Raw genomic sequence first — 13,506 nt, forward strand, 5'->3', positions numbered from 1 at the left:
CCAGCCAAGACACATTAAGGAAACAAAACTCTAGAGCAATATCCCTGATGAACACGAATGTAAAAATTCTTAATAAAATCTTAGCAAACCACATTCAAACACATCAAGAAGATAGTACACCAGGATCAAGTGGGTTTCAACTCAGGGAGGCAAGGCTGGTTCAACATACACAAATTGATAAATGTAATTCATCACTTAAGTAAAATTATAGGAAAAAATCACATAGCCATCTCAATGGATACAGGAAAAGCCTTTGATAAAGTTCAGCAACCATTCATGTTAAAAATGAAATTAATAAAAGTTAAGAAACAAGAGTTAATAACAAGAATCAACAAATGGGACTTACTTAAACTAAAAAGTTTTTTCCCAGCAAGAGAAACAATAAGAGAGGTAAATAGGGAGCCTACATCATGGGAACAAATCTTTACTCCTCACACTTCAGATAGAGCCCTAATATCCAGAGCATACAAAGAACTCAAAAAATTAAACAATAAGATAACAAATAACCCAATCAACAAATGGGACAAGGACCTGAACAGACACTTCTCAGAGGAGGACATACAATCAATCAACAAGTACATGAAAAAATGCTCACCATCTCTAGCAGTCAGAGAAAAGCAAATCAAAACCACCCTAAGATACCATCTCACTCCAGTAAGATTGGCAGCCACTATGAAGTCAAACAACAACAAGTGCTGGCGAGGATGTGGGGAAAGGGGTACTCTTGTACATTGCTGGTGGGACTGCAAATTGGTGTGGCCAATTTGGAAAGCAGTATGGAGATTCCTGGGAAAGCTGGGAATGGAACCACCATTTGACCCAGCTATTCCCCTTCTCGGACTATTCCCTGAAGACCTTAAAAGAGCATACTACAGGGATACTGCCACATCGATGTTCATAGCAGCACAATTCACAATAGCTAGACTGTGGAACCAAACCAGATGCCCTTCAATAGATGAATGGATAAAAAAAATATGGTATTTATACACCATGGAGTATTACGCAGCACTAAAAAATGACGAAATCATGGAATTTGCAGGGAAATGGATGGCACTAGAGCAGATTATGCTAAGTGAAGCTAGCCAATCCCTAAAAAACAAATGCCAAATTTCTTTTTTGATATAATGAGAGCAACTAAGAACAGAGCAGGGAGGAAGAGCAGGAGGAAAAGATTAACATTAAACAGAGACATGAGGTGGGAGGGAAAGGGAGAGAAAAGGGAAATTGCATGGAAATGGAAGGAGACCCTCATTGTTATACAAAATTAAAAAAAGAGGTTGTGAGGGGAATGGGAAAAAAACAAGGAGAGAAATGAATTACAGTAGATGGGGTAGAGAGAGAAGATGGGAGGGGAGGGGAGGGGGATAGTAGAGGATAGGAAAGGTAGCAGAATACAACAGTTACTAATATGGCATTATGTAAAATTGTGGATGTGTAACTGATGTGATTCTGTAATCTGTATTTGGGGTAAAAATGGGAGTTCATAACCCACTTGAATCTAATGTATGAAATATGATATGTCAAGAGCTTTGTAATGTTTTGAACAACCAATTAAAAAAAAAAGAAAAAAAAAGAAATTAGGGATAGAAGGAACATACCCCAACCTTATACAGGCTGTGACAAATCCAAAGACAACAGCATACTGAATGGAGAAGAACTAAAAGTATTTCTCTAAAATCAAGAACAAGCAGGGCATGGTGGTTCATGCCTGTAATCCCAGCAGCCTGGGAAGCTGATACAAGAGGATCATGAGTTCAAAGCCAGCCTCAGCAATAGTGAGGCACTAAACAACTCAGTGAGACTCTATCTCTAAATAAAATACAAAGTTTGGCTGGGGATGTGGCTCAGTTGTTGAATGGCCCTGAGTTCAAATCCTAGTATCCCCATACACACCAAAAAAAAAAAATCAAGAATAAGACAAGGATGTTCAATTTAATCACTTCTATTCAATATACTTCTTGAAGTATTAACTGGAGAAATCAGGCAAGAAGAGAAATTAAAGGCATACAAATAGGAAAAGAAGAACTTAAACTATCTTTGTTTTCTGATGCCATGATCCTATAACTAGAAGACCCAAAAAATTCCACACCAGAAGATTTCTAGAGCTGATAAATGAATTCAGCATAATAGATCAATACCCACAAATCAATAGCTTTCCTATATTCCCACAATGAGTCTGCTGAGGAGGAAATCAGAGAAACTATCTCATTCACACAAACCTTAAAAATTATTTGGGAATTAATCAAACCAAGGAGATAAAAGATCACTACAATGAAAATTATAGAACACTGAAAAAAATTGAAGACCTTAGAATTTGAAAGGGCCTCCCATGTTCATGGATAGGCAGAAATAATATTGTCAAAATGACCATGCTAACAAAAACAATACACAGAATCAATACATTACCCACACGAGTAACATTCTCCACAGATATAGAAAATGTAATCCTTAAATTCATTTGGAAGAATAGGAGACCCAGAATAGCAAAAGAAAAACTGAGCAAGAGAGAAGGGATGCAGGAGGCATCAAAATATCTGACCTGGGACTGGGGTTGTGGCTCAGTGGTAGAGCACTTGTCTCGCATGTGCAGGACCCTGGGTTTGATCCTCAGCACCACATAAAAATAAATAAGTAAAATAAAGGTATCGTATCCAACTACAACTAAAAAATAAATACTTTTCAAAAATACATCTGACCTGAAATTGTACCACAGAGATACAATTACAAAAACAGCATGATATTGTCATCAAAATGGTATGAAAACCAATGAAATAGAATACACAAGAGACAAATCCATATACTTAACAGTCATAAGATACTTGACAAAAATGCCAAAAATATTTACTGGGTAAAAGACCGTCTTTTTACCAAATGGTGCTAGAAAAATTGGAATAGTTATATGTATACGAAACTAGATTTCTATCTTTTACCTTGTACCAAAGTCATATCAAAATGGATGGAAGACTTGGAATTAGACCAGAAACGGCTAGAAGAAAACATAGGGTCAACACTCCACTATATTGGTTCTGGCCCTGACTTCCTTAACAAGACACCTAGTTCAAGAAATAAAACTAGGAATTAGTAAGTTGGATGCCATCAAATTAAAAATCTTATGCACAGCAAAGAAAACAATTAAAAGGATGAAGAGAGAACCTACCGAATGGTAGAAAACCTTTGCCAGCTGCTTCTCCAACAGGGGATTAACATCCAGAATATACAAAGAACTAGAAAAACTTAACTCCAAAAATCCAAAATAACCCAATCAATAAATGGACAAAAGAACTAAACATTTCTCAAAAAGAGAAACACAAATGGCCCAAATATGTGACAAAACACAAATATATGACAAAACAAAAAATATATGACAAAAAAAATATATGACAAAAATGTTCAATATTTTTAGTAATCAAAACTACACCAAGATTTTATCTTACTCCATGGCAATCATCAAGAACACAAACAGTAATAAAGTGGGGGAAAGTACACTTAAACATTGCTGTTGAGACTGAAGACTAGTACATCCACAATGGAAAGCAGAATGAGAATCCTCAAAAAACTAGGAATGGAACCACCATATGACCCTTGGTATTTTTACAAAATATCTACAATCAGCATTTTAGAGAGATACAGCCTCCTTGATGTTTATAGCAGCACAATTAACAATAACCAAATTATGGAATTAACTCAGATGTCCATCAACAGATGAATGGATTAAGAAATTGTGGTAAGTATACACAATGAAGTTTTAATCAATCATAAATAAGAATGAAAGTATGGGGCTGGGGATGTGGCTTAAGCGGTAGCGCGCTCGCCTGGCATGGGCAAGGCGCTGGGTTCGATCCTCAGCACCACATACAAAGAAAGATGTGTCCACCAAAAACTAAAAAAATATTAAAAAATTCTCTCTCTCTCTCTCTCTCTCTCTCTCTCTCTTAAAAAAAAGATTGAAAGTATGACATTTGCTGGTAAATGGATGGAAATGGAGAGCATCATGCTAAGTGAAATAAGCCAGTCTCAGAAAATCAAAGGTTGAACTTTTCTCTCAAATGCAGTACTTAGAACAAAATAAAGGAGAGAAGGAAGGGAGGATCAGATATCATTACTATGTAGGGAATCTCAGTAGAGCAGAAGAATGAGATTGAGAGGGAGAGAGGAAGGATGGGAATTTTTAAAAATCATGTTGTGTGTATATATAAATACATCACAAGGAATTTCATCCTTGTGTATAAGTAGAAAGAACTAATAAACAATAAATAAATAGATGAGCAAAAAAATAGAAAGAAAAGCTGCAGACGAATATCTTATAAACAGAAGCAAAAATTCTTAACAAAATACTAGTATGTTAAATCCATCAATGTATAAAAATAATTATACAACCACATGAATAAATGAGATTTATTCCATGTATGAAACATTGCTTTATCATTGAAAAATCAATTAATGTACTAATTGCATCAGTAGGCTAAAAAAGAAAAATTTTCTGGTCAGATTAATAGATGCCTAAAAAGCATATGATAAAATGTAACACTTATCAATGATAAAAAAAACTCTCAGAAAACTAAGAATATATGGAACCTCATCAATTTTCCAAAAAAAAAAGAGCCTACAGGTAACATCATTCTTAATAGTGAGATGCTAAAAGCTTTTCCACTAAAATCAAGAACAAAGCAATGAGATTCATTCTTGCCTGTTCAACATCACCCTGGGAGTTATAGCTAATGCTATAAGACAAAAAAAAAAAGGAAATAAAAGGCATACAGATTTGATGCAGATTTGAAAGTGAAGAATAAAATTATCTTTATTCTGTTCTATAGATTATCTATAACGGAACTTAAAAAAACAACTTAAAAAATAAGCTTGTGTAACTAATAAATGATCATAGCAAGGTTGCTAAATACAAAGCTAATGCACAAAAGTCAATCACTTTCCTATATATACCAGCAATGGTCAAGTAAATTTTGAAATATAAATCCCTAACTTTTGTTAACACCAAAAATAAAATATTAGTAATAAATCTAATATGATATGTATCAAACCTATGTGAGGAATATGACAAAGCTCTAATGAAAGAAATCAAAGAAAATCTAAACAGTCGGAAGAGACATTTCATATACAAGGATAGGAAAATTCAGTATTATCAAGGTATCAGTTCTTCCCAAAGTAAACTGTGTATTTGATGCCATAAAAATCAAAATGCTAGCAAGTTATTTTGTAGCTATCAACACACTGATTCTTTTTTTATTGGTTCTTTTTATTTTTACATGACAGTAGAATCCATTTTGACATAATTATAAAAGCGTAGAATATTTCTTGTTCTAATTCTGTCCCCAGTATCTTTCCTTCCCTTCCCTCCCCTCACCATCTGCTCCTTTCCTTCTATTGTTCTATCATTTACCCATAGTTTTTTTTTAATTAATTTCTTGTGGATGTACATAATGATGAGATTCACTATAGTATATTCATAAATGTAGAAGATCAGATTCATTCCACTGTCTTTCTCTTTCCCATTTCCCTTCCCTTCCCTTTGTTCCCCTTTGCCTACTCTGCTGAATTTCTCTTCCCCCTCCTCCACATATTGGGGGTTAGCTTCAATACATCAGAAGAAACATTTGACTTTTGTTTTTTGGGATTGGCTACACACAGATTCCTAATATGTATTCTCTTTTTTAAAATATGTTTTTAGTTGTTGATGCACCATTAATTAATTAATTTATATGCCATGCTGATAATCGAACCCAGGGCCTCACATGTGCTAGGCAAGCACTCTACCACAAATAAAGATATGGAGGAACCTAAAATTCATATTGCTAAGTGAGAAAAACCAATATGAAAAGGCTGCATTCTATATGACTCCAACTATATGACATTCCAAAAGAGGCCAACTATGGAAACAGTAAAAATATCAGTGGTTAAAAATGTTTTGGGAAAGGGAGGGATAAATAATGGAGAACAGGGATTTCCAGGGCAGTGAAATTATTTTGTGTGGTTCTGTGCTGGTGTTTTTATTAGATTATTCAAAACTCATAGAATGTATAAAATCAAGAGTGAACCTTAATGTAAACAATGGACCATTATTAATAATAATTTGAGAATATTGGTTCATTAAGTGCCATGAATGGATTGCATTATTGCAAGATGTTAAAAATAGAGAAATGGAGTGGGGTGAGAGAGTATAAGGGAATTTTATGTTAAACTGGAAAGATAAAAATAATACCCAACTATAAATTATCTATGAGAGATTTAACTTAAAAATACAGAAAAGTAGAAAGTGAAAGGTTGAAAAGATACAAAACATATGCCATGCCAACAAATGTGGATATAGGAGACAAAGTGGATTTTAAGACAAGAAATATTATCAGAGACAGCGATGGTTATTTCTGAGTGATAGAAGAGTCAATTCATCAAGAAGATGTAACAACCCTAAATTATGTGCTCCTAATGACAGACTTTCCAAATACATGAAATAAAATGGACAGAACTAAAGGGAGAAATAATGGATCCATAAAATGGTGACTTTTAATACCTCTGTCTCAGCAAATTGACAGAACATCTAGACAAAACTCAATAAGAATTCAGAAGACTGAAACAACTCGGTTTTACTGATATTTACAGAATACCTCTACCAATGCAGAAGACAGATTCTTTCCAAGTACAGAAAAGAGGAAATAATAAAGAACAGAAATCAGTAAAATAAAAAAAAACAAACAGTGTAAAAAGGGAAACCTGAGGAAACTGTAAGTCCAGAGAAGCCCAAGGAGACATAAAAAATAAATGTAATGTGAAATCCTGGATGGGATCCTGAAATAGAAAACAGGCATCAGGAAAAAAAACAAAGCAGATCTGAATGAAATGTGGATGTTAGTTGACAATAATAAGGTACAGATATTGGTTCATTCATTATGACAAATATTCCATAGGAATGTTGGGTTGTTAACCATAAGGGAAACTGCATGCAAAGTATATGGGTAGTCTCTGTTTTATCTTTTGTAACTTTTATATAATCTTACAAATATCCTTTCTAATTTATTTTATGAAGCCAGGAAAAGCCTCATCTCCAAAACCGAGAAGAATATTAAGGAGAAAAGAATATTACAGGCTGTTATAAGTTGGGTCTGAAAGGTACCCCACAGGGCCATGTGTTGAAGACTGGTCCCCAGACCACAGTGTTATTGGAAATTGATGAAAATTTTATAAGGTGGGACCCACTGGGAGGTCTTAGGTCATTAGGGGCATGTCTTTGAAGGGAATTATGGGACCCCAACCTCTTTCTCTCTCTCCTTTCTGGATGTGACATAAACCACTTTGCTCTACCAAGTGTTCCCCACGACTATGTGCTGCCTCATCACAGGCCCAAGAGCAATGGACCAACCAACCAGGCACTGAAATCTCTGAAAGCATGATCCCAAAGAAACCTCTTCTCTTCAGAAGCCGATTATCTGTTATAGTAACAGAAAGCTGAGTAACACACAGACCAGTGCATTTCATTGCATGTGTATGTATTGCATGCGTGAGTATGTTGTGAAGGAAAATGGAAAATGAAAAAAAAAACGTTTATTCCAGAAATTAGTTCAACAACTGAAAAATCACCAGATTAACAGAATAAAGGAGAAAAACCAGATGATTATCTCAATAGACCCAGAAAAAGCATTTGATAACATCTAACATTCATTCTTAATAAACACTGGCAGCAAACTAGAAAGAGAAGGAATTTTCTCATTCTGATAAAAGCCATCAATGAAAAAGTCATAGCTAATACAGAATGTTTATCCTAATGTTTGGAATCAATATAGGTTGAATTTTAAAACCCATGAGCTATCTATAATTTGTAAAAGTATTTGTGTATCCCAAATAGAGTTTGAATTTAATTTAATACGTTGGGTATTCAACAGGCGTAAAATAACTACTAGGTATTGGGATTTTTTTAAAGGTCAAAAGTAGTCCACTTGTCAAGTAATTTTTAAATAAATAAAAAAGGAAGGCAGATTTGGGGCTGGGGCCGTAGCTCAGTGGTAGAGTGCCTGCCTTGCATGGGTGAGGCCCTGGGTTTGACCCTCAGCACCACATAAAAATAAATAAATAAAGATATTGTGTCCATCTACAACTAAAAAAAAAATATATTAAAAAAAAAAAAGAAAGGCAGATTCTTGTTAAAAGAAAGAAACCTGCAATTAAATATATTCTACAGGGCCAAGTGAGGCAGGAAGGAGATGATAAATAGCTCCAGCTTTCAGAATCCACACTGGGCTAAGGCATAGACTGGAATATTAGGGAGTTTTGATTTTATTCTATAGACTATGGGGCTTTCTCATCTCCTGTTTTAAGGTATTCGAGCAGAAGAATGGTTGAATAGAAAGATTCTGCAATCAGCATCATCAATATCACATTTTGAAAATACGTCAGTGTAGTCAGAGCTCTCATTTTATTACAATGCAACTAATGAACAGAGAAGCTGATTGATTTCCTCAAAGCTATCAGACAAATCAATAGGAATGGAGCATGAGAAGTTAATGAAAAGATTTTAACAATACAGATTTTCTTCAACTGTAGCATTTCTACTTTCCCAGCTATGGATTAGGTATTTTGAAGAGCAGGGAAAAGGAACAGGAGTCATTTTTGTTTTTGACAGCTCAATAAGGTCAGAAATATCTAACAATGATGTCACAGATGATGGTAACTAGGGAAGTAGAGAAAGACTGGAAGAAGGGTAGGGAACAGTTAAAATAGACTGCAAGGAACAGATGGTCTCCTCTACAGCACTCCCACCTTCCTTTTTCTCTTCCCTACACTCGCCCATCCGACCATGCACACACACATACACCCTTCAGGAGCTCCCTGCTGCCTGTCAGTACTGACAATCCACTGATAGAGAAGTCTGACTTATTGCCATTTTTTTTGTGTGTGTGTGGTTAATTAGAAAGCCATCCATGGGCATGAGTATAAGCAGATGCAGAAATTAATAATGATCTGAGTAAAAACAGATGAGGTGCTGATAGCAAGCTGGTGATAATGAGCAGTGATAGAGGGAGGGGCCTGCAAACCTCTCAGTAGACAGGCTGCAGAATCATGGCACTCATCCTAGAAAGTGAATCCTATGGCCAGCAGGAGAGCAAAGTCAGATCGATCTGCAAAACAAAGTGCCTGATTCTTAGCAGGCACTCAATTTCATGAATGATGGTCATTACTTCTTTAATGCATCTTAGAAAAGATACATGGGGTCAGTCTACACAGAGGGTCATAATCTTAGTCCTGGAGGAACATAATCAAAGGGTTTGTTTTAGTCAGTAGTTTTTTTTTTGGTTGTTGTTGTTGCTGCTGCTGCTGCTGCTGCTGCTGCTGGGTCCAAAAGACCTGACAAGAACAATTTTAAGGAGGAAAAATTTATATGGGGTTTCAGAGGTCTCAGTCCATAGCTGGTCAACTCCACTGCTCTAGGCCCAAGGAGAGGCAGGACATCATGGTGGAAGAGTGCGGTGGAAGAAAGCAGCTCAGGGCTTGGCACCAGGAAGCAGAGAAGGACAACATTCCATTTACTAGAGACAATATATACATACTCAAAGGCAAGGCCCCAAGGACCCACCTCCTCTAGCTACACCCTATTTGCCTAAACCACCCAGTTAATCCCTACCAAACAGGGGATTAGTGCACTGATTATGTTAAAGTTCTCATAACCCGATCATTTCACCTCTAAACTTCATTGCATTGTCTCACACAGGAGCCTTTGGGGAACATCTCCTATCTAACCCATAACAAGGTCTTATAAAGTAATGAACTGACCCAATTTGCCTTGGACTATACCAATGAGCAATGAAAGTCGCAGGTCCCGGGAAATCCTCAGTCCCAGTGAAACCAGCCCAGCTGGCCATCCATGACAAGAATAGGGAGTCAAGATACTACAACAGGCCTCACTGCAACAAGGAGAGCTCCAGGGCCTCCGAACTTGTCCATCTTCATCAGTCAGGGAAAAGAAAGACTCCCCTTCCTTCCTCCTGGGTCAGCTGTGAGTGGTAAGTGATGGGGATTTTTCCTTCACGAGGTTCAGCAGTTCTCAGATTGTGGTGGGTTGGGTTTTTGTTTGTTGTTGTTTTCTTTCTCTCACCCTCTTCCCTTGGATCTGCTGATTTCTTTGTTTGGAAAAAAAGGGTATAGATTACATAGTGGAACATGAGGAAGTAAGGTTTTCTTCTTGGCCGTGGTTTCCAAAAACTGAGACCCTGGCAGAAAAAGAAAGCAAGGCCCCATGTGCTGCCTGCAGGTAAGTTTAAGGGAGACAACAAGACAGAGAGAAAAAGACTGCAGGTTCTCTAGACCAGCAAGAGCAGAGACAGACTTCCTTGCCCCAACCTGGCTCATAAATAGAGCCACTAGCTAAAAAGACTATGGTAACTGGGTCAGACAATCTTCATGTACAGATGACCAAGACCTGACAAGAAGACGGAGACCCCAGAGAACACCTACATAGACAAAAAAAAAACACTGAAGACCATGGGCCTGCTCTACCCGTCTTGTGTACTGTCAATATAAGTCCCTGGAACTAGGTATAGCTCCAAGGGCAATAGCAATCCCAAGAGCAATTAATTAAAATTAAGCTTCTGCTTCCCTGTCCCAATAGATGCCTGACATAGTTGTTAAGTTATAGAAAAAGAGTTGCATTTTTTTTTTGCATATCTGAGTCTACACGCTGAGATTCATTCATTACGTAGAATCTCACAGTAGAAAGAACACAGGATTTAGAATCTGAAACCTGGCTTTGAATTTTTTTTTTTTTATGATTATTATTGGGAAATCCTTCCTCACATCTCGCAGGGCTTCTCTGTTTCATTTTTCATTTCACCCTCCACAAAGGGGAAGGACAGCTGGTCTCATGTCGCATGAACTCCCACAGCTGTTGATCTTCCCTGGACCCTCTGAAGAGCAAACAATGCTGCTCTTTAAAAACTACCCATTGCATCCCAGCTTGCATTTGTCCACTGTACTCAAAGCTGACAAGTTAAATGAGTGCTGGCATCCCTGATCTAAAACTTGACCAAGAGCCCCTTTCACACCAAGAAAGCCCTTTTATATTCAAGCCACAATGTGCAGAGCCAACCTCCATGTGTGAACTGCCTTCGGTGCCCTTCAACTGGTAAACGTCTTTGAGCTCTCCAGCCTCTCAGTGCTATCCCGCTGCTTAGCTCCACCTGATAACCAAATGAAGGGATCACTTATATCCAGTTTTTCCCACTGGCAAGTGTGTATACCCATCTCTATATATATTTGGGGGGGGTATATATTTTTCCTGGTGGCCACGTTCTGAGTTCCTTTCCTCCTCCACACCCTTCTGCCATGGTGCTATGCCTTACCTCAGACCCAGGACAATGAAGTCTGCCAGCTAAGGGCTGAGACTTCTGAAACTGTGAGCCCCAAATAAAGTTTTCCTTCTTTACATCGTTTTTGTCAGATCTTTTGGTCAGAGTGGCGAAAAAGCTGACTAAAACACTTAGAAAGTGATATTTTTTAGGACTCTTTCCTTTCCAACAGTGCCAATGACTACCCCAAGGTGCTCTGGGCTGGAAGGCTCTTGAATACCGCCAGGGGTGACTGCTGAAGGATGAAGAAAACAGCTGACGAGTTCTGAGTTCTTATCCACAGCTGTGATTGACAACATCAGCTGCAGATGATAATAACTTGGGTGAGCTTCCTGTGGCTGCAGTAACAAAGTAACACAAAGTGTGTAGCTAAAAACAACAGAAATTTATTCTTTAATGATCTGGGGGCTAGAAGTTCAAGATCAAGGTGGTTTTCCAGAGGACTGTGAGGGAGGATCTGTCCATGCCTCTCTCTTAGCTTCTGGCGGTTGCTGGTAACCCTTGGCATTCCTTGGGTTGTAGATACATCACTCCAATTTCTGCTTCCTTTGTTGCCTGGAACTCTTCCTATATCTTTCACATTGTTTTGTCTCTCTGCAAGTCTATCTTTGTTACTCTTCTCCTAAGAGGAGCAACAGTTGCATTGGCTTAAGGGCCCACTACATCCTTAACTAGCTATGCCCCACAATGAATCTGTTTCCAAATAAGATAACATTCTGAGGTTTCGGGAATGACATGAGTTTTAAGAAGTGACATAATTCAACCCAATAAGTCCCCTAAGGAGGGTTTTAGAGTTCACATGCTAGATCAAATGTCACAATCTCATTTCTGGGGAACAGGATCCATGTGTCAGTAGTCTTTAAAGACCTCCAGATAATTCCAATGTGCAACCAAGTTTGAAAAGCACTGTTCCAAGTGCCTTACATATATTGTCCCCTTTTTACTTCATAAGAAAATGATAAGATACTTCAGCATCCTCACTTCAAAGATAAGATCCCTGACACCTGGACCAGTTAAAATAACTTGGTTGAGTTTACACAGGCAGTAAGTGTTTGGGATGGGATTTGAACTGAGGCATCCAGCTCCACAGCATAAGCTTATAAGCCATTCAATTTCATAGCTAAGTTTTACATAGCAGCTAAGCTCTGATAGGAGGCACTCCTGGCCCGCAGCAACGGGAGGTAAAACTGGCCTGGGTGGGGTTTTCTTTGGGAAGCAACCTCCATTCTGCCTTCCATCATAGCCCCACTCTTCCCTCTCCATTTCCAACCCAGCTCTGCCATCTGGCACCTCTCAGGGAGTGGGAAGACAAAAGTTTCTCTGAATCGCCACTTCCAGCCCTCCATGCGACTGCAGCTTTTAATAGTAACCACTGTGCTCAAACAAAACAGATTCGCTTGTTTCCATGATGGGAAAAGTAACTCAAATCCAAGGACACCGCCATAGCTCTGACCAATGCATATAGATGCCCCAGTGAGGGAACAGGACCATCTAAAAGACCTCCCAGAAGGCAGGTTGGCTGTCATGTGTTGGGGTGCCTCTGTCGCCAGTTAGCAGTGCCACACCATGGCCAGGTCCCAAGCCAGGCCTGCATCCAGCCTGCAGACCTTGCTGCTTTTCAACGGGTCAGGTAGCTCAAACTTTCTGTTTTCAGAAGCCAGAGCGGCACTACCTAGAGGATGTCATCAAAAAGCAACTTTATTTTTATCTCCCTCTGTTTCTTTAGAATATATTCACAGAAACTAAATCACTCATACATTGTTGATGGAAATGGGAAATGCTACAGCTACTCTGGGAAAAAAATTGGCAGCTCTTTAAAAAACAAAATATGCAACCACCATACCACCTAACAATTATATTCTGGGCATTCATCCCAGAGAAATAGAAATAGACTTACACAAAAACATAAACACAAACATTTATAGCTGCTTTGTTCTGAATATCCAAAAACTGGAAACAGCACAGATTTCCTTAAATCGATGATTGGTTAAACTGTGGTACATCCACACCATAGAATACTACTCTGCAACTAAAAGGAGGAAACAACTGACACATGGAACTTTTAGATAGATCTTCAGAATTAAACTAAGTGAAAAAAAAAAAAAAGAAAGCCAGGCACAAAAGCTTGGATGTCATATTATTCCATTCATATATATTTTTT

This window comes from Ictidomys tridecemlineatus, chromosome 14 (assembly GCF_052094955.1).
Source record: "Ictidomys tridecemlineatus isolate mIctTri1 chromosome 14, mIctTri1.hap1, whole genome shotgun sequence".
Taxonomy (NCBI): domain Eukaryota; kingdom Metazoa; phylum Chordata; class Mammalia; order Rodentia; family Sciuridae; genus Ictidomys; species Ictidomys tridecemlineatus.